Here is a 24529-nt window from a genome sequence, read left to right on the forward strand (position 1 = left end):
AATAAATAAAAAAAGCTCAACCCACCCCAGTGTTCAAACAGCATCGAGGGTTTCACTGAAACTGTTCAGAGCCAAGAAACGCAGAGCTGAATGGAACAGCCTGCCTGTTACTGAGCTGTGTGCTGGTTATTGCACAGCTGAGGTGGTATGTGGATGCCCAAGCTTCACAGCTTCCTGGGGGTTAAATAAAACTCCCTCCTTGCAGGTGTCACACATGCAAATTCAGGGCTGAAAGAGGGATGGGGCTCCCTTCTTTTGATTAACAGAACACCTCAGCCCCAGGCACATCATAAGTCTTGGAAAATGCCAGCACAGGAGGCTGCAGAGGCTGGAAGAGTAATAGAGATGGGCAAATCCAGGCTGGAGGAATTCACTGGTGCCTTGGAGGATGCTGACACAACCCCTGCTGTGGGAATCCCTTTGGTGGCTGGCTGAGCAGAGGAGGAGAGGGGCACTCTGCCTGCTGGAACCAGCATCCCCACACACAGCGCACGTCCAGAGGGCTGCAGTGACCTCCAGAATCACTTTTCCAGGCTCCCTCTCAGCCCAAGGCCAGAAATCATACCCAGTGCTTCTGTCCAGGGATGCTGAGGCTCAGGAGTTCAACCCAAAACAAAACCCAGGCACAAAGCTTAAGCAGGCAAAGGCAGACTGTCCCTTAGACTCCAGCCTCACACACAGACAGACATCACCTGGACCTCAGGTTCCAGCGCAGCACAGGGCGGTACTGAGATAACACGATGCCAAACAGCACGAACCCATCTAAGCTTGGTCACACCTCAGCAAATTAAGGAACTGCTACAAAGCTTTCTGGTGGCTGGTCCAGCTCCTGGGGATGTAACACAGGGAGTCAGTTAAGCTGTGTGACATGACTGTGGGCTTGTGGCTGGGTGCACAGTGCCAGGTCACAAGTCATGGCCATGAGGAGAAGAAGAAGGTTCAACTTTGAATCTTGACATGTGAGTTACCACTGGGATGGAAAAGGCAAGGTGTGACATATTTTCACTGGGACTGCAATGGGATTCAGAAGCAACAGATCACCAGGCCACTACTTGAAGCCCTCACTTAAAAAGCAATCAGAGAAAACAGGGCTACCAATTCATTTTCCTTCTCCTTTCTTCCTCCTTTCCTTCCTCTCTCTCTTTTTTAACTTTTAAAAACTTAAAAAACTTTTAAAATTTTTTTTAAAGCTTTTACTTGGGAGGGACAATGGTTGGGTGCTTCTCTTTTCATCTGTCAAACATCCATAGCAGAATTAAACTCCAAAGAGAGTATTTGGCTTGAGACAGGCAGAGCCAAGAGAGGTGGGGACAGCACATCTTGGAAAGAATGGGATAGTGTGGAATGCAGAAGGAAAACAAAGCAGTGTTATCTCTGCTCTTTTCCCTGGGACTCTGCTGGGTTTTTTCTCCTGGGCTCCACACTCCAGCACAACACACCTGTGCAAACACCAGCTGGGCAGCCAGCAGCACATCCTTGTGATGAATACACTGGTGGTACAGGCACACCAAGAGTGAACAAAAGGAATGAGGAGAGAAAGCAATGCCAGTAATTGCTTTTATGCAAGGACTCCAAAGTGCTGACTAAGGTGCCAGTGCCCCAAACCTGCACATGGCTTGGAATTCCCAGGAAAAGAAAGAGATGTTCCTCTTCTGCCTCATTTCATACAACTTGTTAAATGATGATCTACACACAGCGTAAACCCGAAGTTGGACAGGTGAAAATACAAGGCTTTGAATAAAACTAGACTCAGCAAAAGAGCTGCTGGTGCTTTACCTTCATACACACCCAACGAGGGCTCAGAGCACCCCAAAACTAAGTGAATATATGCCACACAGCTCGAGCATGCCTGGCAAGGACAAAATCCCCTCTGATTCCCACTGCTCAGTGCTATAGTGTTAACTGCTCAGTTTGCAAAGCCATTATTTTGAAGCTATAAAAAGCCACAGTTACAAGTGGGTTTCTTAAGACACAACAGGAGACACATCCCCAGCAGAAGGGTCAGCCACCCCTTGGCTCTGCTGCATGATGTGGACACGCTGGAGTTTTTCAGAGACATCAGATACCACAGTAGTTGCTGGCCTTTCTTTAACAGGTAGAGCAAAGGTTTCCTCCTCCCCCCACCCCCTCCCCAAGCCTCCCAAAAGGTGGTTGAACTGTTTGACTGCAACAAATCCATACATCTGGGTAGAGCTGCAGCACAGCCTCTACGCCTGCAGCCTGAGATTTCATATTCAAAATAGGGAGCTATCAGACAACCTTAATAACAGCTTGCTCTTGCCAGGCCTGCCCACAACACACTGGTGCACACAGAATGCAGATCCCAAGGACAAGGTGTTTGGCAGGGAACTTTCTTAGCAGAAAGCTCCCTGATGAGATCTCCCTAAAAAGACCAATGGCAACGGCCACGAGGAGCAACACAGGGATCAACACCTGAAAGAGTCTCTGCATCCATTCCAGAAAGATGGGACTGTTCAGCCTGGAGAAAAGAAGACTGAAGGGGGGACCTTATTAATGTTTATAAATATCTGAAGTATGGGATGCAGGGGGACATGGGCAGCCTCTGCTCAGTGTCTGTGGGGACAGGACAAGGGGCGATGGGCTCAAGTGGGAGCACAGGGAGTTCTGCATCAATCTGGGGAAGAACTTCTTCCCAGTGAGGGAGCCCTGGGACAGGCTGCCCAGGGGGTGTGGAGTCTCCTTCTCTGGAGAGATTCCAGCCCCATCTGGACACCAACCTGTGTGACCTGTCCCAGGGACCCTGCTTTGGCAGGGGGGTTGGACCCAATGAGCTCTGGAGGTCCCTTCCAACCTCTGTGATTCTATATTCAGTTCCCTATATGGAAAGTAGATGAAAGCTGAAAGGGGAAATAGAGACCATAAAAATAAATTGAAAAAAATTAAAATATCCTCGTTCATCTTGCCTGGGGTTGGTGAGAGGAGATTTCATGACTGAAGCAGCTGCTTGACTTTGTGGTGCAGCTTCCTAGTGGTATTTATTTGCCAGGCTCTAGTCCCTACGCTTCCTTCACTCATTGGGAAGGTTTTGTACAGCCTATTTGTGAAGGATGATTGACTACAGGGAGTCTTTGTTGTACTATCTGCTGTAATTATTTTAATTCAAACACATTCCCTTATAGGACTGACATCATAAACGCTGTTTTCTATAACAAATAGCTGTCAAGGCTGTCAAGCAGATCTGCTTACTGTTTTATATCATTACGATATTTAATTTCAACTCTGCGTTCTTTGTCAAATGTTCTGAAGATTTCCTTTCCCTGGTAGCAGATCAGGCAGACGCCTTCAGTTTCAAACAGATCACTCTTTAGGGTGAGGTCAGGAAGAAAAGGGGAAAAAAAAAGACAGAGGGAATTTGCAGGAAGATGCTCACGTCCCAGTGGGAACTCTGGGCCAGCTTTAACTTTCCTACATCACATATGGGTGTTATTAACTGCTGAGCTGGTTGGGTTTTATGACATGCTCAGACTCAAACCTCCTTAGTAATAAGATGACAGAAAAGCCTTTCTATTATCAGGCTTTAAAAGGGACCAGGAGACGACAGAAAGAGGCAGCACTTAATTCCCAGCTTCTCCCTGTATTTCTCATTTATCTGACTTCCAACCTTCCTTGTTACATGAGAAGCTGGGCTTCAAAAATCAACACTTCTGAGTCCTCAGAGGAGAAGGACTGTGGCGTGGCCTGGAGCCACCACCATGCAACTGAACTACTGGAGCATGAGGAGCCTTCGCCTTAAAGCACAGGGTGTATGGCTTAGAAAAAGGCAGGTTCCCATCTCTGCCCTGAGCCACCTGCTTGATTCGAGCCATGGCCAAGCATGTTCCTGGGGTTGAAGGAATTTTCCTCTGCTCACTGCTGACATCTGAACCAACCAGATGGGAAGAGGTACCCAGAGCCCCAGACATGGGGGTTGTATCGTGGTTCACCAAAACGTAAATCATTTTGTGAAAAAACAAAGCAGGGAGCTGCTCTGCTTCAGGACAGCTTTGGCACTGCTTGCCCTCTCCCACATGTAGCTTTTGGAACGGAGAAGAGTCACTGGTCCCTCTCTGTTTATTTGGAAGGGAAAGTGCATGGAGCATTTTACCCTGTCCATGGACTGGAGATGCTGAATGGAAACATGAGGAGTGCAAAGCTAATCTGACCTCCCCATTGCAGCAGACATGGTAAACCCTTTTCTGTAGGCTGGCGTGTGACATCTGGAACTGGTGTGTGACATCTGGAACTGGTGGGCATAGACCTTTTCATGGGCTCATGGAAAATAGGAGTTTTCCAAAAGACACCTTTGTCATTGCCCTTTGAAGGCACAGGTCTGTGCCACAGGAGCCTCAAACATCAACCCACCTGCTCCTATCTCCTCAGAGCAAGAGAAGAATAAGGCAGCAGTCTCTCCCTTGAGGTCTCTTCCAACCCAAAGCATTCTTTGACTCCCAGCGTGCAGGACCAGCCCAAAGGGGAGCAAGATGCCCGAAGGGAAGATGCTTCAGAGGGGGCTGAGCACAGCCCACCCTGCCCATGACAGGCTGCAGAGACCTCAAGACTCTCACAGCCGCTCTCAGCCCCACTACAAAAGGTCTCTACGTGTTCAGCTGGATCCCAGCTCCCCAAAGCAGAAGCCACCTCCCAGCTAAACATAGCACACCTGGTACAATGGACCCTTCACTCTAGGCTGCTGACAGAAATCACAGGCAATGAGAAGCGAGAGGCAGGCATGGCATGACTGCTCTTCCCACAGCAGAATACAACTTCCCCACACAAACACTGCTCACACAGAGTCATAAACACAAACCAGCCCCTCCAGCTCCCTCTGAGGGAACCAGCGTTAGCACAGCAAGTGTCTCAGTTGCTCAGCTACAGTGACGTGGGGCTGCAGCCCGTTAGGAGCCCAGCACATGCTCTGCTATTTGGAGCTTATCATCATTTAATTAAAAATAACACCCAGGTTTGGGGGACCAAGCCAAGGATGTACACTGAGCTACCCTCCTTTCCCCTCCCCTATCTCTCTCCAGCCCTCCCTGCCCGCCCTGGGTAGGTATATAATACTGTAACCTTGCTTTCCTGCACAAAAGTGCTATAAACCATCAATAAATTTTACTGACTTTCCAGTGACCTTCACGAGGACTGCAAGAGTCACATCTCACACCAAAGATGGAGCTGTAAATATTTTATCTGTGCAGTAAACACAGCGCCGACAGCAGCAACTCACTCATGTCCCAGGGACCGCTCTGTGAGCATCACCGCTGTGCCGAGCTGGAGATTTATCTGCTGCTTCAAGAAGAACCTGGGCACAAAGGCTCACAGAAAGCTATCTTATTCCCAGCAGTTTCATGTCACTGGCAGTGGCTGCTGCCTCATTACAGAGCAATTCCCTGGCTCTGTGAGGAAGGCAAGGAGCAGGAGCCAAGCTGGCAGGAAGGCAGAGGTGCTAACCACTCCTTCAGCGAGGCCCTGAGCCAGTAAAGCATGAAAACCTGTTGGAGTTTGACAGCAGGAGATGTCCTCTGGCTGCTGTGGAGCTTATGGCACCCGGGGTTTGTTCTTTCACAGGCTCTGGGGTTAAGGGTTGGGGGGAGGAGGATCATTAGGTCGTGTTTCCCCCAGCCATACAGTTCTCTCCCATGTTTAGGAGGATTCATAGCCAACTGTATTTCTCATGGTTGTAGGTGAGCACAAGCTGACCTGTTATGCTTACCCTCCCAGGGTGGATAACAGCATCCTGGATATATATATATAACCCACAGCCTACACAACTGCTGAGCATCACTTAACCCGGCTGCTCCCACTCTGGTAGGGATGTGGGTTCCAGTGCTGCCCTATGGCCACTATCTCAACACTATTCCCCCCAGACATCCCACCTGCCACTGCACCCAGGTGCTGGGTTTCTGGGGACACTGATGTACCCTCTCTTCTGCACCAGCAAGGGAGAAACAGGCCCTCACAGTGCCAGTGAGCACTCTCAGCTCTTGCTGCTGGTGGTCGCTCTCCAGGAGAAGGCAGGAGAGTCTCTCTTAGGCGTGATGATCACGGCAGCTGTAGGCACCCGCTGTGATGCACAGCTGTTCAAAAGGGAACGTCTTGTCTTCCCAGGGATTCCCACTAAGGAGACAAAGGAACTCTTTCCTGCTAAGCCCAGGGGCCCTGGAAAGCAGGGAGCTGAAAGGCATGGAGCCCGTTCCCAACTGATGTCCAGCAAGGATGAGGACCAGCTCACACAGGGGATAACACAGCTCTTGCACCTTACTCAGGGTGTAAATCCATCCCACTAAATGGCCTGTTCTGTCCAACTGCGACCACTTCACACACCTCAGGATGCACTCTAAGTCACCACCACTTCTCGGAATCCCCAAAGGACAAGTAAAGCAGCAGCACTGTGCCTGGACCACAGCTCCCCCCTTAAAAAAAACCAAACCCCAAGCCCCTCAATCTCCTCGTTGTTCCATGTCACCAGGTGCCCTTCTAGCCTCTGCCACCCACATCCACCCCCGTGCCCGTCACCCCGGCTCAGCACGCTTGCATCAACCTGGGCGCATTGTTATTCTGTAACATTTCTCAAGGCAAAACCACATCTCCAAGACAATCCCCAAGGATATATCCCTTTGTTTTCCAGCACGCGCTGCCAGGAGACATGCACGTGAAATGTCTGCTGCTATAATTGCGCCAAGAACAAGCAAAGCCTCCAAGGGCTTAGCCGACAGCCTCCGCGCCGGCTTCCCCAGCTCCATCACTCCTGCTGCTGGCAATGGCTGGGACTACTGGGAAAGCTGCCTGAGGGATCTGAGGGTAAGGCAGGCTACTGGCCTGGCTCCCATCTCTCCAATCTGTCCTCAGATGTCCTTCCTTATCCTGCTGGCTGCATCTGGTCCTAAATCTTCAGCTTTCTCCCCAGGTAAAAGAGCCCAGCTTGCCCTGGCATGGCCTGCTGCTTTGGATCATCCTCACATCTTCCCTGTGGAAAGATCCCAAATCTCCCTCCTGCTCAAGTACGATCTCACTCTGGCTCCTCTGGTAGCCTCAGAGGATGGAGACAGCCCAAACTGTCATGCTGTGGCATGAAGCAGCAGCCTGGTTTGGGTCATTTGCCCACCCAAGGTCCCCATGGACGCGGACGCAAAGACACGGTGCTCACAGGCTGCTCAGTTGGGAAAGGGTTAGCTGTGAGAGTAAAGGGTTAGTTTTGTCTGGCAAAGGCTCCCAACCACCACCCCCCTCCCGATTTATTTCTGCAATTGTAATTAAGGCCCTGACAAAGTGGTTTAGCTGCCTGAGTCTTTTGTTCAATTTATTGATTAGCTATTTCTCAGAAGTTCATTACCATCCAGAGGCTGGGAATTGGGAATTGGGTCTATGTGGTTTTTCAAGGCTTCATCTCTGCTTCAGATGATTAAATGCAGCCACAACACATCCATCCTGCATTGAACAGCTCTGCCCAAGGTCAAACATTCATGCAAAACAGGAGTGCATATCTGCATGTCTAAATATCATCTGCATGAATTTCCAAGAGGATGTTTTTAAAGCCTTCCCAGCAAGTAGGGGAAAAAATTGTATTTATGGAGGTAAGGCAGGTCATATCTTAATGCTCTCAATACAATATACTTTAATTATAAACTAATATAAAAAAAAAATCTCACAAGACCAAGTCTCTCAAAGTAGGAATGGGGGAAGGTGTGAAATTGCAATTGGCACAAATCGGCAGCTTCTGCTCAGGAGCAGGGAGCTGAACGACAGGGTGGACAATTCTGCAAGACAGAAACGTTGGATATCACCATCCATCTTATACTGGGGGAAACAAAAGGACTCCAGTACACGATGCTGTCCATCGGCAATCTTCATTAGGTTCAGTATTTATCACAAGGACAACACACTGTGCCTCCCCCCCCATCTTTTTTTTGAGAAGCACAACCTGCTGTCGCTCCTTGAAAGATTTTCTAGGCAAATGAGATGCAGCAGGTTTCATCCAGATTTCCATAGAACATTTGTCATTAGCTAAGCTTGAGAGGACAGGATTTAGTAGAAGCGGTGACATGGGTGAAAGTCTCCCCTGAAGCTGAAGGGCACAGCACTGGGAGGAAAGAAATTCTTGATGGAGACACCAAGTAACTCATCTTATTCAACATTTTTAGGGGTATTGACCAAACACATACCCAGGAAAGGAGCAGGGGGGGCACTGGGGTAGGTGCCAGGGCAGCACAGAGCTGGAAGTGGCATGGGTCGAGCAAAGAATGCTCAGGACAAGGGTTGGACCCGGTGTGTGCCTTAGGTTAAGAGTTGGACTCAAGGGTCCTGAAGGTCCTTTCCAGCCTAAGCAAGTCTGTGAATCTGTGGCTTCTCAGCAGAAGAGACAAGCTTCAGTCCTGCTCAGAGGGTCTTGGGACTGGCTGTGGTTGCAAGCAATGCTCTTTCTGATCTCATCTCACAGCCTGGTGAGGTTCCCTTTCCCTCACTGCCTGCACCCTCCCCGCCTCAAGACCCTGCTACCTTTTCCTGAGCCTCCTGTCTCCAAAGGACACAATCTCCTTCTCCTCCTGCCACTTGTCTTCCCCTCTCCCAGGGTCAAGACCAGAAACAATAAACATGAATTTCTTCTGCTGACTGTGAATTTCACCACCTGCAAGACTGATAGGATGCCTGGAGACCTCAGGCACAGCATTTCCAGTAGAAGTAGGGATGCCTGGCAGCTCTCATCACTTCTGTCCAAGAAAGTCACATCAGCCTTCAACTAGAAAAAGCAACAAGGTACAAAGGTGCCTGGGGGGAGCGGGAGGGCTGCCCTACAAGGGGAGATTAAACCCATTCCAAGTTACGCAGCCACCTAACGCCAGGGCTGAGGCAGACAAACTGCTGATAAACATACTGAGGGTGTAAAGCCTTCGGTGTGGAAGAGAGGTGATGCAAGCTGAGGCACACTGCTGCACGCCATTAGATAGGCACAGAAATAAACACAGCTCCAGAGCACTAGGGCACCTGAAATAATCAGAGATGGACTCTACACAGCTCTGCAGCCTACAGCCTGTGCGGTCTGGAAGCAGGAATGAGTTGGGTTGTTTGTGAATCGTTGAGATATTAGAGTTTGGCACACAACTGGGACAAAGTTTTGAACCAGTTTGGCCATGCAGGGCCTGATGTGAGCTCCTTTTCCTCTGTATTAACTGGGACAGGCCCCTGCTTTAGCATTCCCTTCATATCAGGCCAGCTTTCCACAGAGCAGCCCTGCAATGTGGTGGCAGGAGGCACTGAAAGAAACCCATAGTAAGCAATAAACCCCCCTCAGCCACAGCCAGACTGAGAGCCCTCAGCCTCCAACAGCTAATGTTATTCAACCACTGACACTGAGAGAGGGAGAAAGAGTAAAAACTGTTAGAACAGTCACAGGAATTGCCAGAGAAGCTTCTTGTCTCAGCACACTGCCCTTTGGTACTGTGATTTCCCCTTTTCCAGCTCATCCCAGTGCAAAAAGCCTTCTTTTTAAAAAAATTAATCACTTTCAGCTCAAGGAGAGAAGAGGAGTAGTTTACCCATTTCAGTTTCTTTTCAAAAAAAAGAGGCATTGTTTTCTTTACCAATAATTGAATTTTTTCCCCAAAATAATAAATACCATTTATATCCAGACAAGAGGACTTTCTGCTCCCCTTCTGAGCCAGCACCTCTCTGAGTAGTACCACAATTATTTCCATGGTGACACACTTGTGATCTTAGACACACGGCGTGTGACATCGGATGCCAGCTGGAGCCCCAAGAAACTGAGCTGACTTTTGTGTTAGGATAAGGTGCTGGTTCTTGGTAATGAGTAAGAAGAATAAAAGGCGGGGGGTGGAGGGGGGATGCCACTCTCCTCCACCTCCTGCATCCTCCCTTCTGAAGATTTTGTCTCCAATTTTCTCCCCTTGCCTTGGGGTCCCTTTTCAAGGGATGTAATTGATATAGTCACTGAAAATAATGGAATTTATAGCCCAGGCTCAACACTATAAATTTAGCTATTATGTTCCTGATGGGAAAATGAAGAACAAAATGAATTGAGACAGAATATTTGTCTTAATAATTGTCTCTTTTCTATGCTGTATGTGTTTAATACATCTGTGTGTATACATGCATGGATATATACATACACATACATATAATTGTATTTAGCAGAGGGGGTTTTGTTTAATTACTGGTTTGTTTTGGGGTGTTTTTCCCTCCTTAAAAGACCACATCAGCACAAACCCATGGCCAGACAATGACACGTTAAGAAACCGTCTGTAACAGAGCAACAAGGTGAATTTCCCATACTGGAGCTGTTTGAGGGTGGAAGAGACACAGAATCATAAGGTTGATATGGTCTTAAAGATAATTTCCAAGTCCAACTATACCTGTTCTCTACTAAACCAGATCCCTAAGTACCTCAGATACCCTTTTTTTAAACACATCCAGGGTTGGTGACTCAACCCCCTCCCTGGGCAGCCTGTGCCACAGCCCCACAGCTCTGCCAGGGAAGAACTTTGCCCTCCCAGCTGAGCTGACCCTGCCCTGGGGCAGCTTGAGCCCATTGCCCCTTGTCCCATCTCCTGTCCCCTGGCTGCAGAGACCATCGCCCACCTCTCTGCACCCTCCTGGCAGGGCAGGGGAGGTGGGGAGAAGGTCTCCCCTCAGTCTCCTCTTCTCCAGGCTCAACACCCCCAGCTCCCTCAGCTGCTCCTCAGAGGATTTGCCCTCCAGCCCCTTCCCCAGCCTGGTTGCCCTTCTCTGGACTCGCTCCAGGACCTCAATGTCCTTCTGATGGTGAGGAGCCCAGAACTGGGCACAGTACTCAGGTGTGGTCTCACACACTCAGACTTTACATAGTCCAGACACAGTAACAACCAATTGCTCCACGTTACAACAAGCATGTGGTGGCTTCTTTGGACTTTTGGCTGTTTTTCTGATTTAATTCATTTTTAGCCAGGAAAGTCAAGAGCTGAGCCAGCACTTCTCTGCTCAAAGCCATTGCCCTGAGAGTCTGATAAGGTTTTCCACTGAAACCTCTCTTCTCTGCTCCTCCCTTCCCATCTCTGCTCCAACTTCTGCTTGTTTTGGGTTGGGCTAACCCAACATCACCCTCCATCCCACTGTGAACACACCACCACAGATAAAAAAGTCCATGTCCAGGCTGTGATCGTTTGTCATTTAGATAGAGCCTATGATATGAACCATGGCAAACACTGTAATGACTAATTTCAAACATTTATTACAACACTTGAGAGACTTGAAAGCTCTCCCTGCTCTTGATTTTAATAAATGCAGTCTTGAAGCAGCCGCTTATCAAAGTGACACAAATTGTGTGGTAAATAGATTATGGCACAGCTGAAATACTGGAAAATGAGATCAGAAATGCTACTATCTTCCATTTAAGGCTTTGTAAGATGCTCCGATCAAGCGGATTCCACAAGAGTGGCATGGGTAGAGCTTGGTGGAAGTAGGAAGGAGCCAAAATGCCAGGGGATCAATGCAGGGCCAGCCGGCTGCTTATCATCTGCCTATTTGCATATGTACAATTTCTTGCACATTAACGAGTTTGTACACCAAAGGGCTGGGGAAGAGATACCAACAGTCCTTGAAGTCATCATTTCAGTGCCAAACCGAGATATAAGACTGGCTTCATCTGGAAAGGAGTTATCACACCAGCAACAAGACTTCCTCATGCTGTTCTCCTCTCCCCAGTCTCATTGTCTTGGTGGAATAAATACAGCTCTTATCAAAACTTACCAACAGTACTGAAAAAGGAAATATTTTGTCTTTTTGACAAGCTGCACATAGATTTCAATGCACAGATAAATTAAAAGCTGGATTAGGATTTGTTTTCATAAAGTTTTAAAAATCAAGACGAAAGCTTCATTTCTGGAACATGCTTTCATCAAGAAAATTGTTTCAAAATATAGAAAACAGTCACTTTGTCTGTAAAAAGCATTCCCAAAGGGCACACACAAGGGAAGTATAGCAAGCCACATGCTTCAGCCAGCCACACAGGAACTCTGGAGGCTAGACTGTAAAGGAACTTAAACAAGAGGCAGGGAAATTGGTCTGGAAACATAAGAAACTCTTCACCAAAACAGGATTCATTTTTAGAATTGTTTTTAAGGTACAAAAGGAAAAAAAAAAAAGAAAAAGTATCTGGTATTGTGGGATTTTTCATTCAATATAGGAAATGCTGTGGGTTAGATTATCTCTTTAATTTATAGCTCTTTCTTCTTGCTGAAGTGACCCAGTGTGGGAAGGAAACACATCCCAGTTCATGAAACTGGAAGTACAGGAATTCAGGAGTCCAGCTCAGCTCAAGACGAACGGCACGGTTATCTTTGAGCTCACCCACACCAGCCTAGCTCTGCTCAGGCTCTCACATGGCAGGATATTCATCCCGACTCCAACATTTAGCCAACAAGAAGGTTTAAGTTCCCTAGGGCCACTGTGCGCTGGGCTGGGAGCAAGAGCTGCCTGTAGAGACACTCCTGGCCACAGCCAGCACCTGGGCCCCAAATTTGGGTATCTAACATGGATGATTTAAATCTGACAGAGAGAACACCTCCCACTGTGCTAATTTTGGGGGGGGATCTTTGCCTAAATCCCCTGGGCAATGCTCCTTCCCCTCTTTATGGCCCATGCCTTTGAAAAGAGGCTGCCTAAGAATAAGGCTGCAAGTTTTGAATATGCAAAGCAGGAATATTCCCCATCAGATATTCTTTTGCTTTATTCATATGATTGAAACTCTTGCTATGGTTCTTGCAAATCCAAGGAAATGTGTTTACAGTCTCATCAACTGAAAAGAATTGGATTCCCACGTTGCAGCTCAGGGGATTTTCTGGGGTTTCTATCAAACACAGTGACTCCAGCAGTAGAAGGCTACTTTAATAAGTGCCTATATTGCAGTATCATATTAGAATACACAATTAAAACCAGAAGAGAAGGAAAAAAAATACACATGCTTTCAATCTCCCTTTAGGAGATGCTCCAGAAATCTGGGTGGGAGAAAAGAGATTCCCCCCAACTACTAAAAATGCTCTCCCATGTTTCTTTTGCCCTCAATGCCAGGGAACTTTCATCCCTGGCCCTGAAAGACCTCTCCAGGTACATGGCACCGTGGTACAGGAGAGACCAGCAAAGAAGATGGGAGCTCTGCAGCAGTGACAGCATCACAACTTCACTGTGGTCAGGGCATCCTCACCACAGCCTTGGCCACTGCTCACACCAAGAGTGAAGCAGAGAGGGGAGAGCAGCAGCCTCGTGCTCTCCAGACCCTGCAGACCAGCCTCACAGACACCCTCACTGCACTGAAGACATGCCAGAAGGACACAGGGGTGTGAAGCTGCACAAGCACCAGCTAAGGAGGGTTTGGCCTGGCACAACCTGATTTCTCTGTGCGATGATCCCTTTGCCCAATGAACCTACTCATCTCATTCCCAGTTGATGCCCCCAAGCAACATAACACACATTCAGTGGAGATGGCTGGGAAAAATACAAGCCCTGGAACTCAACAGGGACTGGCTTGGCCCTATAAACATCCTGCAAGGATACCGGGTTTTGCTTCCAGTTGCCTTAGAGCAGAACACTGGGAGCCCCACACACTTCTCCCAGCCCAGCATTGGAGGGTCTCATTATTCCCAGCCAAGAAGCACGCCAGGCTTTCCACCCCCATGGCTTTATATATGGCTTTTCATGCTCCATCAGGGAATTCAGGCACCCCAGTAGTCACATACCCCTCAAACACCCATCGCTACTTTGGGAGCTTTGCTCTTGTTCTGCTTTATAGCCTGTAAACAGCACAGGCTTTCTTTTTCCATGACACACAACCACACTGCTGCTCGATGGAGGAGCTGCTCTCGGAACAAATGTAACAGCCTGAAATGCAGTTTCAGTGACTTTCATCCATAAATCAAGATCTACCTTCAGGTGGCAGGTAACTGTCACCCCATCGATGCAGGGGACTGCAGCACGCAGAGATGCTCCACTCGCTGCCTGCCAGGGAGGGCAGAGCTGGAGCTCAGGTTCCCAGCTCTCAGCACCACCAGCTCCTGTTTGCTTTTCACTCTCCCCATTCCTGAGCCATACACAGAGGCAGCATTTCTGACAGGTACATCAAGCTCTTGCTGGGTTTGCTTTTTCTCTTTCAGGAGTCATTGGCAACAATTCACCCATCTCTAATTCAAATGAGGAGCTTGTTTGCTCCTGCTACCCCGCTGCCTCTGTGCTGGAGCAGAGCCCCAGCCCAACACTGCCCGCGTCAGGTTGGGCTTCTGAGCACAGGCAGCGACGCTGGCAGAAGAAACGGCGTTGGGATAAGGAGAAAGATGCTCACACTGAGATGTAGCCATGGCAACATGCTTCTGCAGAGCAGGAGGCATATCTGCCAAGGCTCAGAGATTTGCCATTTGATCGCATGGATTTCCATGCTCTGGATGCGATCACATCACACAAAATCCAGGTCAGGCTTGATGCCTTGAATAATTCTTTACCCTCAGGGGCACAGAACTGATGTAGGAAGCTGCGTCTCATGGAGGATGTGGTAGGATTAAACAGATTATCTTTTTGGCCAAAAATAAAGGTGAGCTGTGCAAATGAAGAGACACCCAGTTCTGCTTTTATTGCACGGGAGGTGGTGGGGAAGCGGCAGCACCTCTGAGCTGTGCCTGCAAATCTGCATTTCCTGGGGAGGTGATAAAGCAAAGGCTCTGGAGCTGATTCTTCTAACTAAAAAACCCATCCTGTCTTCCTCTTCACCCTGTCACTGTTATCCAAAGATAGGAGCAACCACATTTCCAAACCCACCAGGGTCATAGCATCCCTTTTCTGGCTTTTCACCCAGGGCTGCCTCTGGATGATCCATTGTGCTGGGCAGGTGTTTGTCAACCCCCTGGTGCAGGGATACCCTTGGTCCCCAGCCATCACCAGCAGCCACAGACGTGACAGCCCAGGCAGCCCAGTGCCCACCCAGCAGCAACCCGCAGCTCTGGGGAGCCAGCATTTTCACCCCACACACAGATTCTCCCCTGCACCCCTCTGCAAAAACAGGGACCAGCAAAAGAGCTATAGGTACCAGAGGAACAGCCTTCCCCAGCACGTGTTGGGCTGGCAAGGAGAGCATAAAGCCCTAAGAGGCAGAGACGAGGCAAAAGAGAGGAAGAGAGAGAAACCACAGACTCTTTGGGAGGTTTATGGCAAAGCCTGGGATGAAAATATTCTCTTGGGTTCTGCTGCCAAATCAGTCCTTCAGAATGGTAAGAGCTACGTTTGCTCCAGTACAGAATCACAAGGTTGGAAAAGACCTTTAAGATTAAGTCCAACTGTACCTGTTCTCTATTAAACCACATCTCTCAGCACCTCATCTACACATCTGTTAAACACATCCAGGATGGTGACTCAGACCCCTCCCTGGGCAGCCTGTGCCACAGCCCCACAGCTCTTTCAGGGAAGAACTTTTCCCTCCCATCTGCTCTGACCCTGCCTTGGCATGGCTTGAGCCCATTGCCCCTTGTCCCATCTCCTGTCCCCTGGCTGAAGAGACCATTGCCCCTTGTCCCATCTCCTGTCCCCTGGCTGCAGAGACCATCGCCCACCTCTCTGCACCCTCCTGGCAGGGCAGGGGAGGTGGGGAGAAGGTCTCCCCTCAGCCTCCTCTTCTCCAGGCTGAACACCCCTAGCTGTCACAGGATTTCCCTTCAACATCCTTGTGCAAATCATGAGAGCCAGGTCTGAAGGCCCCAAGGAACAGGCAGCTCAAGAGCAAACAAAGGACTGAGTGTTTTGATCCAAGCAGGTCTGCCACCGACACCCCGCACCTCTTTGGGTCAGCAGAGAGGTGAGTGGGAAGGAAGTGCCAGAGCTCCACATGGCATCACTCAACCTCCTTCACTCTGCTGCAGCCTCCATCGCCTGAAACCATGACAGGACAGTGATGGGGGAAGCCACAGCTCCACAGTGTGCCTTCACACCAGCTGTGGTCTCCTGGGCACTCAGCTCTCTGCAGTCAGGAGTGAGGGTCTAAAGGGAAATACCAAACTCGGGTGGAAAAAGGAGTCTCTTCTGAGCCAGAAATCAGGCATGTTCAAGGAAATAAAAAATAAAGCAGACAACCAAAGGCTTATTTCACATTTTGAAGATTCTCTTTTTTCTACCTTTTATGCTAGCAAAGCCGAAACCCCTGGAAATCTGGATGTTCTGCACCTGGCACCTTGAAAGACTGTGCCCTTCCAGGGCTCTACCCTTCTGAAAACAACAGGTCCCAGAGACCTTGAAAAGAAAAGCCAGCAAAGCAGAGATCATCCTCCATTAGAGCAGGAACAAGGAGGGAGGGGGGGACGTACCCAATGACAGGAGTCTTTTGGAGAGGTTTAATTCACTCCCATGTCAGGCTCTTTCCTCCCCAACCCCCCAGCTCCCTCTGAACCAGTCTTCCCATCCCTTGCTTTTCACCTCTGTAGGTCTGAGCGTGAGATAAACATGCCCTAATTATTTTCCTCTTGCACAGCTGAGCCCTGCAGCCCTTCATTTCCTTACCTGAATGCTCTCGCTTCAAGTGGGTTATATACGACAAAGCCTTTCGAGTATATTTGTTGTGCGGCAGAACTCAGGTGTCACACAAGCATCTCAAAACCCCTTTTTCCCAGGCTCAGACTAATAAGGGACATGAATTACTCAGACTTCTTACAGTCTGAAGGTCCAAAAGACTGAGGGAGGGAAGAAATAGGGTCACAGATCCTCTTGCCTTCAGACAAATAGCACAGATAGCTCGCTGGTCGATAGAGATTAAAACTTGCCTTCACTTTTGTGCTCGGTTTTGCTGAGGGAGATGAAGAGCTCGGTTGCATTGCAACTGCCTTAACATAACCATAATATCCTACACCTCAGCAGGCCCCTCGCTGGCAACTTCTGCAAAGGGCAGGGAGCAGTGGGAGCAGCCACTGCACCCTGGGTCTCACAGGGTGACCCCAGGAGAGGCTGGCTTCTGCCTCGAGCCAAGGCAGATCAGCATGGAGCTGGGGAAGCTGGTGTGTTTGCTGTGGTCACTGCATCCTCATTCACAGCACTCTCTTACAAGCTAGGAGATCTGAAGTCTCCTATCATGACTGCTGCCTCATTGTACAAAGCACAGACCTTCAGCACAAACCCCGCCGGGCAGGCTCCATCCCTGCTTTCACATACAGCTACGTGTGCAGGGTGAAGGGAGGAGTCATAGAATCACAGAATCACAGGGGTTGGAAGGGACCTTGAGAGATCATTGGGTTCAACCCCCCTGCCAAAGCAGCTCCCCAGCTCATATTGCACAGATCGGTGTCCAGACAGGGCTGGAATCTCTCCAGAGAAGGAGACTCCACACCCCCTGGGCAGCCTGTCCCAGGGCTCCCTCACCCTCACTGGGGAAAAGTTCTTCCCCATGTTGATGTGGAACTCCCTGTGCTCCAACTTGCAGCCATTGCCCCTTGTCCTGTCCCCACAGACACTGAAAAGGGGCTGCCCATTTCCCCCTGCATCCCATACTTCAGGTATTTATAAACATTAATAGGGCCCCCCCTTAGTCTTCTGTTGCTGGAGGTGAGCAGACATCCAAGCCTTGCTTCATGCAGGTATAGTAGGAAAAAACCCACTTGCACACGGGTCTTTGAACTGCTTCTGAATCAGCGTGAGGTACAGAGCACAAAGAGATGCAGCAACACCAAGTAACCTGCTTCCAAAACTGCCAGAGCCTGGGGAGCCCTCGGTAGCAGGTAGCTGTCTCACCTGCTTACACGTCGTAGGAATGGGTAAACCTTCCACTGAGATTCCCCCACGTCCTCCTGTTCCTTGCAGAGTCCCGTTTCAAGGGAACTTCTTCACGAGGTCGAGACAGACAGCCCCAGAAAGCACAGAAGCTGCAGAGGCCCTGTGCTAACGATGCTAATAACAACGATACCATGCAGGGCATGTTACCAACACATTAATTCTGGGACACAGACCAAGCCAGCCAGGCCACTGTGACTTCTGACCACCAGGCAACTCAGCCAGAGCCACTAGTCTGGGACCACAGAAGCTGAGCTGCTCCCCATCCCGCAGCAGGGAAACTGCCACCCCCCACTTCTGCTTCCAGGGCTCCCTTTCCATGGCCCGTTTCTCTCAACTCCATGTGGATTTTTACAACGTGGCTCCTAAGATCAAAAAGGTTGTCTGGGCTTCAACCCAGCCCCCCTCTCTGCTTTGAACTTCTAATTATTTTGCTAATTCTGAGCCTGGCGCTAAGATGCTCTGAGCACACCTAAAAGCTTCCCCACAAAAATCAAGCTGCAAAATGTCTCCCAGGATCTAATTCCCAGGGAGAAATACTCTAACCTTTCCCACTAACCAAGAGCAGAGCTTGTCTAGTCATTTGCAATTAAGTTCCTGAGCTAATGAAGCTGCTTTAAAAAAAAAAAAAGGAAAAGAAAAAACCCAACAACCTCAGGTCAGTCTAATTAAGAAATGTTGTACCTTGCAGTCCCAGTGTATCTTGTGGCAAACAGCTGTGCATGCTTTCAGCTTTGACAGCAGAAAAGGTGTGATTATTTATTTATTACATGAACGTGGAGAGGCTTCAAGAGTATGAGAAGCCTGTGCTGTAAGGGAGCTGGAAGTGGAGAGAAAAGAAATGACAGTCGGCTGGGTCCTGTAATTATAAGAGGGGACGTTGACCATACAAAATGCAATTTTGTAATGAATACTTCTGCATTAGCTTTTCTTTGAGATTAAAAGTACACAATTGAATCAAGGCCAAAGTGGAGCTTGCCCTCAAGGAAAGGCAGTTTGGAAGACAAATGCAATTATGCCCCTGCCATTCGCAATGCTACGGGAGGAAACCTCATGAAAAAAGTCTTAGAGGAAAAAAAAAACCCCACAACTATATGGGAACAATTTTGCTCCCAATTTGAGCTTCTCCCTTGCCTTAACAAGGGAAGGGATCTTTGCTGCTAGCTATGGGCTCACGTAAACAACATCCAGCCAGCTAGCATCCGCTGCCGACGCACGGTGCCTATCTCACATCAGCACACAGCCATCTCCCCTCTGCTTTTCTTTTGATTGAATAATGTTTATGCTGCAAGAACTAGATCTGATAGAGCTAAATTTTAATTAAGTGCCTTGCCAGAAAAATACCCTGATTTTAGGAACTGCTCTACCACACTCTTACTGCCTTACATTTCCCCATCCCTCTGCCTGCGTCTCTGCACAGCCCTTCAGGACTCTGCCTGCTTGTACAGATCACTGCATGATGGGATCCCAAACTTCCCGAGCATCCATCAAGCCATTGGTACTTGTCACCAGTGCCTGAGATGCTGGTTCCCTGAGCTTGGTGCTCTTTACTCAACAAGCAAGGAATGACAAGGTGTTAAGCAACAGAAGTTGTATTTAAGCCTATCTTTCTTTTTTAGCCAATTAGATCAATTTTACAATCTGCAGAAGACACCAGGGTTAGAGGGTAGCTGCCAGCACAGCTCGGGCACAGCTCATCTTGATCGGTTATTAAAATTCTGCTTGTTAGCTGGTGAGAAGAGACGCATCTGAAATGACCTCGCGCCGCCGAGAGACTCGTTGAATCATCTCTGCAGCTGAACGGAGCAAAAACACCCCATCCAACCAAACCAAAACGCCCCCAAAAACAAAGCATCCCAGCAAAAAACCCCAATCTTTTCTGTGTGGTCCTACAGATTACCCATGGCCATAGTGAACGGAGGGGCTCTGTTGGGTTCACAGGTACAGCTTTCCATGAGCAAACCCCCAGACCTTCAGCTGGAGGCTCAGTTTGTGACAAGCCATCACTGCCTGCCTGAGCAAGGGTTTTATAGCAGCATGCTTAGTGCCTGGCTCAAATACCACCCCCCCAAAAAAAAAATATAAACCCCAGCTGGTGCTCACAACCACCCATAACAACAAATCCCCAAGGGCCAACTAGGGATGCTGGACTCATGTGATCAAACGACTTTAATGACAAAACACCAACCTGCATGTGAATGGGGGGGAAAGCCCAATGCCACAACTCCAATCATCATCACCTTCAACCCTGAGCTATCCTACAGCCTGAGACCTCAGTGAAACCCCTAAAATTACCAACTGGCCAAGATGCACAAAGAAATTTGAAAGGGGGGGATGTGGAGGGCAGAATAGCAGGGAGAAAACAGCCTCCCCAAACCAGCACATGGGGCTTGAGAGATGGAGAAGTAGAATTTAGAGAGAAGCAGTGAAATGTGGGAAAAAGGAGGGAAGAGTGTGTGTGTGTGGGGGGGGGGGGGGGGGGGCGGGGGGAAGATCTCAAGAGCATCCACTTAAGCTTTGAATTGCCTGGCTTTGTCTCTGCCTCACACAATGGAAACGTACAGTAGCAACAGACAGATGCTGAGAGCTGGTTTGCTTCTCATCTGCAATTCCAAACACCCTGTCAGGAACAAATATTTGAAAAGACATCTATCCAACCATTAACGTATCTAGTGGGGCAATTTTTTTTTTTCCATTTTTTTATTTTTTTAAGAAAAATAATTCTGCATTCATCAAAGATGATCACGCAGAGAGATGCCAACAGAACCTCCAGAGGGATAAGGAAAGTTTCAGGTCTTTCTTTAGGGCTGAAGACAGCTAGCTATCGAGCTGAGAAGGTGCAGCTGGTTAAGTATTTGCAGTATAGGGAAGGGGGGGGGGGGGGGAAGTCAGACAGCTGTATTTTTAACTGATCATGTGCTTGCTTCTGTTTCATAAGATTTATTCCCTCATTAATCACTGCCCTCCCTTCATTCATGTTAAATATAAAAATGATTAGGAAAGATCCTCATCATGGTTAAAAAAATAATTAGCTGCTACATCATGTTGCACACATTCAGACAGAAAGGAGTGATTAAATTAGGAATATTAAAACCCCATTAATCTGTGCTCAACTTAAGCTCTGCTTGTTCATCTCGCTGTGGCACTTATTATTTCTGACACTGAAAGATATTTGAATTACTAGCTGAAACAAGGTCACTATCAGAAAGATGTCAGGTCAACAATTAGTCAAAGGTGGGAGAAGCTACCAGAACCGAGCTGTGCTTGACATGCCACAAACGTGTCAAGAAGTGTTCCCTTCCCAGTGTCACTCAGATGAGCAGGTCAGCGCCGGGACCCCAGTGCGGCTCAGCCCTACTATTCCCTACCCACCCGTACCAGGGCTGCCAAACACTCTGTGCAGCATCTTAACTCCCAAGGTTACCCCAGCTCCCTCTTCCCCAGCCTTTGGAGGGGTTAAGGGTACAATCTGGAGCTGTGCATCTTCCCCAGGCTGGTTGAGGCTCAGAGCACGTGAACACCGACCTCTTGCCGGGCAGCAGCTGCCTTTGGCGTGAGGTCTGGCAGGGCACAGGCTGTCACGGGAAGGACAGAGTCAATACAAGGAGAGCAGAGCTTTAAATCTAAGCCAATAGCATTGATTTCAATATAATTAACTAGCTTGTTCACCACTTGCACTAATGCCTGTGGGCAGGAGCACTTATTGTTCACATAACAAAGCACTCGGCGATGTTTTCTCCCTCTCAAGAAGCTAATAACCTCACTTCTATTTTGGCTCATGAAGCAAAAGCAGCAAGCCCGGCGTGAGGGAGATGGTGACAGATGCAAGAGAAAGACCCAGGAAAAAAAAAGAATCCCTCCCTCTGGGGGAATGTGGACTGCCACAGGAGAGGTGATACCCACAGCTCGCTCTGTTCCGTGGCCTTGTGCTTGAAGAGCAGCATGGAGGGACAGCCGTTGGTGCCATGTCAGGAGCAAGATTCCACACAGGCAGTGGCTCAAGGAGCTCTCCAGAGCTTCCCATTCCCCATTCAAAGAGTACAAACAGCCCCATGTCTACTCAGTGCCTAGGACAGGTCAGCCCACATCCACCCCAAGAACCACGGTACCGATAACTGCAGATTTCACCCTTCAAATTCAAGAATGAACAAAAAAGTAATGATTCTCTTGTTGGTTTTTTTTTAAATCAGAACTACTGGCGAAACTTTTTGGAGAGCACCAGCAGCATGGTGTGGGAACCTTCAGGCTACAACAGGTCTTTGTTGCTGCTCCAGCCCCGCTCACCGTTTCCAGCACACTGAGCACAACCCTTTGAGTTGTTGGTACTGGGAACCAGGTGTTACCTGCCACCACACACAGATAAGGGAAGATGCGAGCACAGGAGGACAAAAAGAAAGCTGACAAGTCAGCCACAGCTTACAGATGAGTTCCCAGGCTGCTTTTCCAGCCACGGGTGGACTCAGGTGCCTGGTGGTTGATACTTTTGATATATCTGCTGTGTTTGCCCTCGTTAACGATGGGGGGGACACACACAAATGGAAACTTTCATCCACACGTCTCCCAAAGTCTTCCCTAAGCACAACATTGCAATGTACAAACTATTTACTGTGTACTTCGTTCAGCACTGACAAAACCACCTCTGAGCCTCTTTAAAAGGGAAACAGGTAATAAACCAGCTAACAAGCCTGCACTCTAATTGACAACGCAGACAGGGGGGAAAGATGCTGCATCTACTTGCAACTGCAGGAAGAACTTTAGGGAAGCTGTATATAATTAATCGAGTTGGGATTTCACCAAGATCCCCTGGTCTTATGAAAAATGCCCTAAGACATTTAATGACCACTGCTGAGGGGAATCTTGGGTTTACATCTCATTTGAAGGCGAGCACAAGGAATATAAAGCGGCCCAACGCCACCCCCAAACCCCACACAAATTATTCTTTCCACTTTGCTATTTGCCTCTGGACAACCCCACTGGGCTCCCTCCATGAGCTGGGGGACCTCTTCTTGAATGGGACAAACAAAACCTCACCCTGTGACCACTCAGTAGCTACTCAGAGGGAGGGGGTGGGAATTAGCTGAATATGAATCTCTCCACCGTTCCACTGCTGCTTCCTTTTAGAAGAATTCAGCCAAGGTGGGGAGAAATAGAAAGTCAAACCAACAAAAGTATCTTTGCTAAAATATTTATTTACTATCATTACTTGGGGATCTGTTTTGTTTAGGCAACAGCCACAACACACCAGCAAGGCATCCTGACTTTGCCCTCCACGGGTGGGATTTTCTGTGAGACACAATAGCAGCTCATTGTTACCCTTGAAGGCAAGCAGAGGTTTGCCATTGACTTCACCAAGAAAAGAATTGAGCCAGCAAAGCGCTTTCAAAAGATCCTCCCTACTAATAATAGCACAGACACCACAGGGCGGTGGAGTATTTAACAGGCAAGATCTGCTGCATCTTTGACTTCATTTGAAATGACTTTGAGACTCACCTAGGTGAAAAAGAAATCCTATGTGGCTATTACAGACCCAGAGCAGCCTTTAATCAGCAGCATCAGGGAGTTTGGTTTAAGGAAAGCCAGGAGCAACCCTGGGAACTCCCACAGAACCGCGGCGGCTGGTGAGCTGGGTGGCCAGAAACAGGGATCTGCTTGGTGACTGAGCTGACTGTGCCTGCGTGTCCCAACCCTTCATCCAGTGTCACTCTGATGACAGATGCCACAGCCATGCTTAGAAACGTGTTTTCCTCCTAAATGCTGCTGGGAGGTGAGGGAGCAGGACAGAGTCAATGCCTGGCTATCGGTGTTCCTTCCTCAGGGATGTCTGTATTTGGTGCTTGGGTACTAAGCTGCTCCAGTTGCATGATTAGTTTATTAAAATAAACCCACAACCACAACAAAAGCCAACAAATACAATATCCTAAATACCAGTAACTGCTAAGACTAAGAACACATCTGAAGAAAGGGAGTTATTTCAGCCACCAAGCAGTGAGAAAGCACTCCCTTGCCCCAAGTACTGTGGAATTAAGACACTCATAAATCCTTGCCCAGCAAGCCCTGGAGAAATAATAGAGGCTTTAAATATAATCTAGCCTACCACTTCATATAGCAAGGGGAGCAGGATAGCTGAGGGTAAGCAGAGATCAGCAGAGGAAAGGACAAACATAATTGCTGGAGTCAAACAGAGAAGATTGCAGGTAAATACCAGCTAGATGCTATTCCAAAAACTTCCCTGAAGCCCGAGGTGGCTCTGTGGTTAACATCCAGCTCAGCCTGGCCACAGCCACGTGCGGTGAGGGAAGGGGACTGCAGACACGTAGGTCAAGCAGAGCTGTAAAAGGCGTCGCTAACCGCACGCGAGCTCGTTAACCGGAGCCGTGCCATGGAGACTCCATCGCTGGGCCAGCTTTTACACAGCCCTGACACTTAAAAACGGTGTTAGGAAATGCAGAGCTTGCCAGCTCTTTAGGACTTCAGCCAGCACAATGAATGGCATTTTGTAGTGCCTCTTCCAACGTGCTGGCACAACAGTTTGCCACGCGTTCACACGTGCATCCCGTGGCAGAGACCTGGAGGATGGGAGGCTCAAAGTGACAGCTCTGGCAGGGAGGAAATCAGGCAGAGCTGGACTCAGAGAAGGAAGATTAATACAGAAATTAAATCCACCAGCGGCTGCACCAGTGGAACTCATCCTTTTGCTTCCCAGTCCAGGTTGCTGTCTCAGCAGCTCGCGGGGTATTTCAGGGCAGTTCCA

The sequence above is a fragment of the Gallinula chloropus genome (assembly GCF_964237585.1).
Source record: "Gallinula chloropus genome assembly, chromosome: 20".
Taxonomy (NCBI): Eukaryota; Metazoa; Chordata; class Aves; order Gruiformes; family Rallidae; genus Gallinula; species Gallinula chloropus.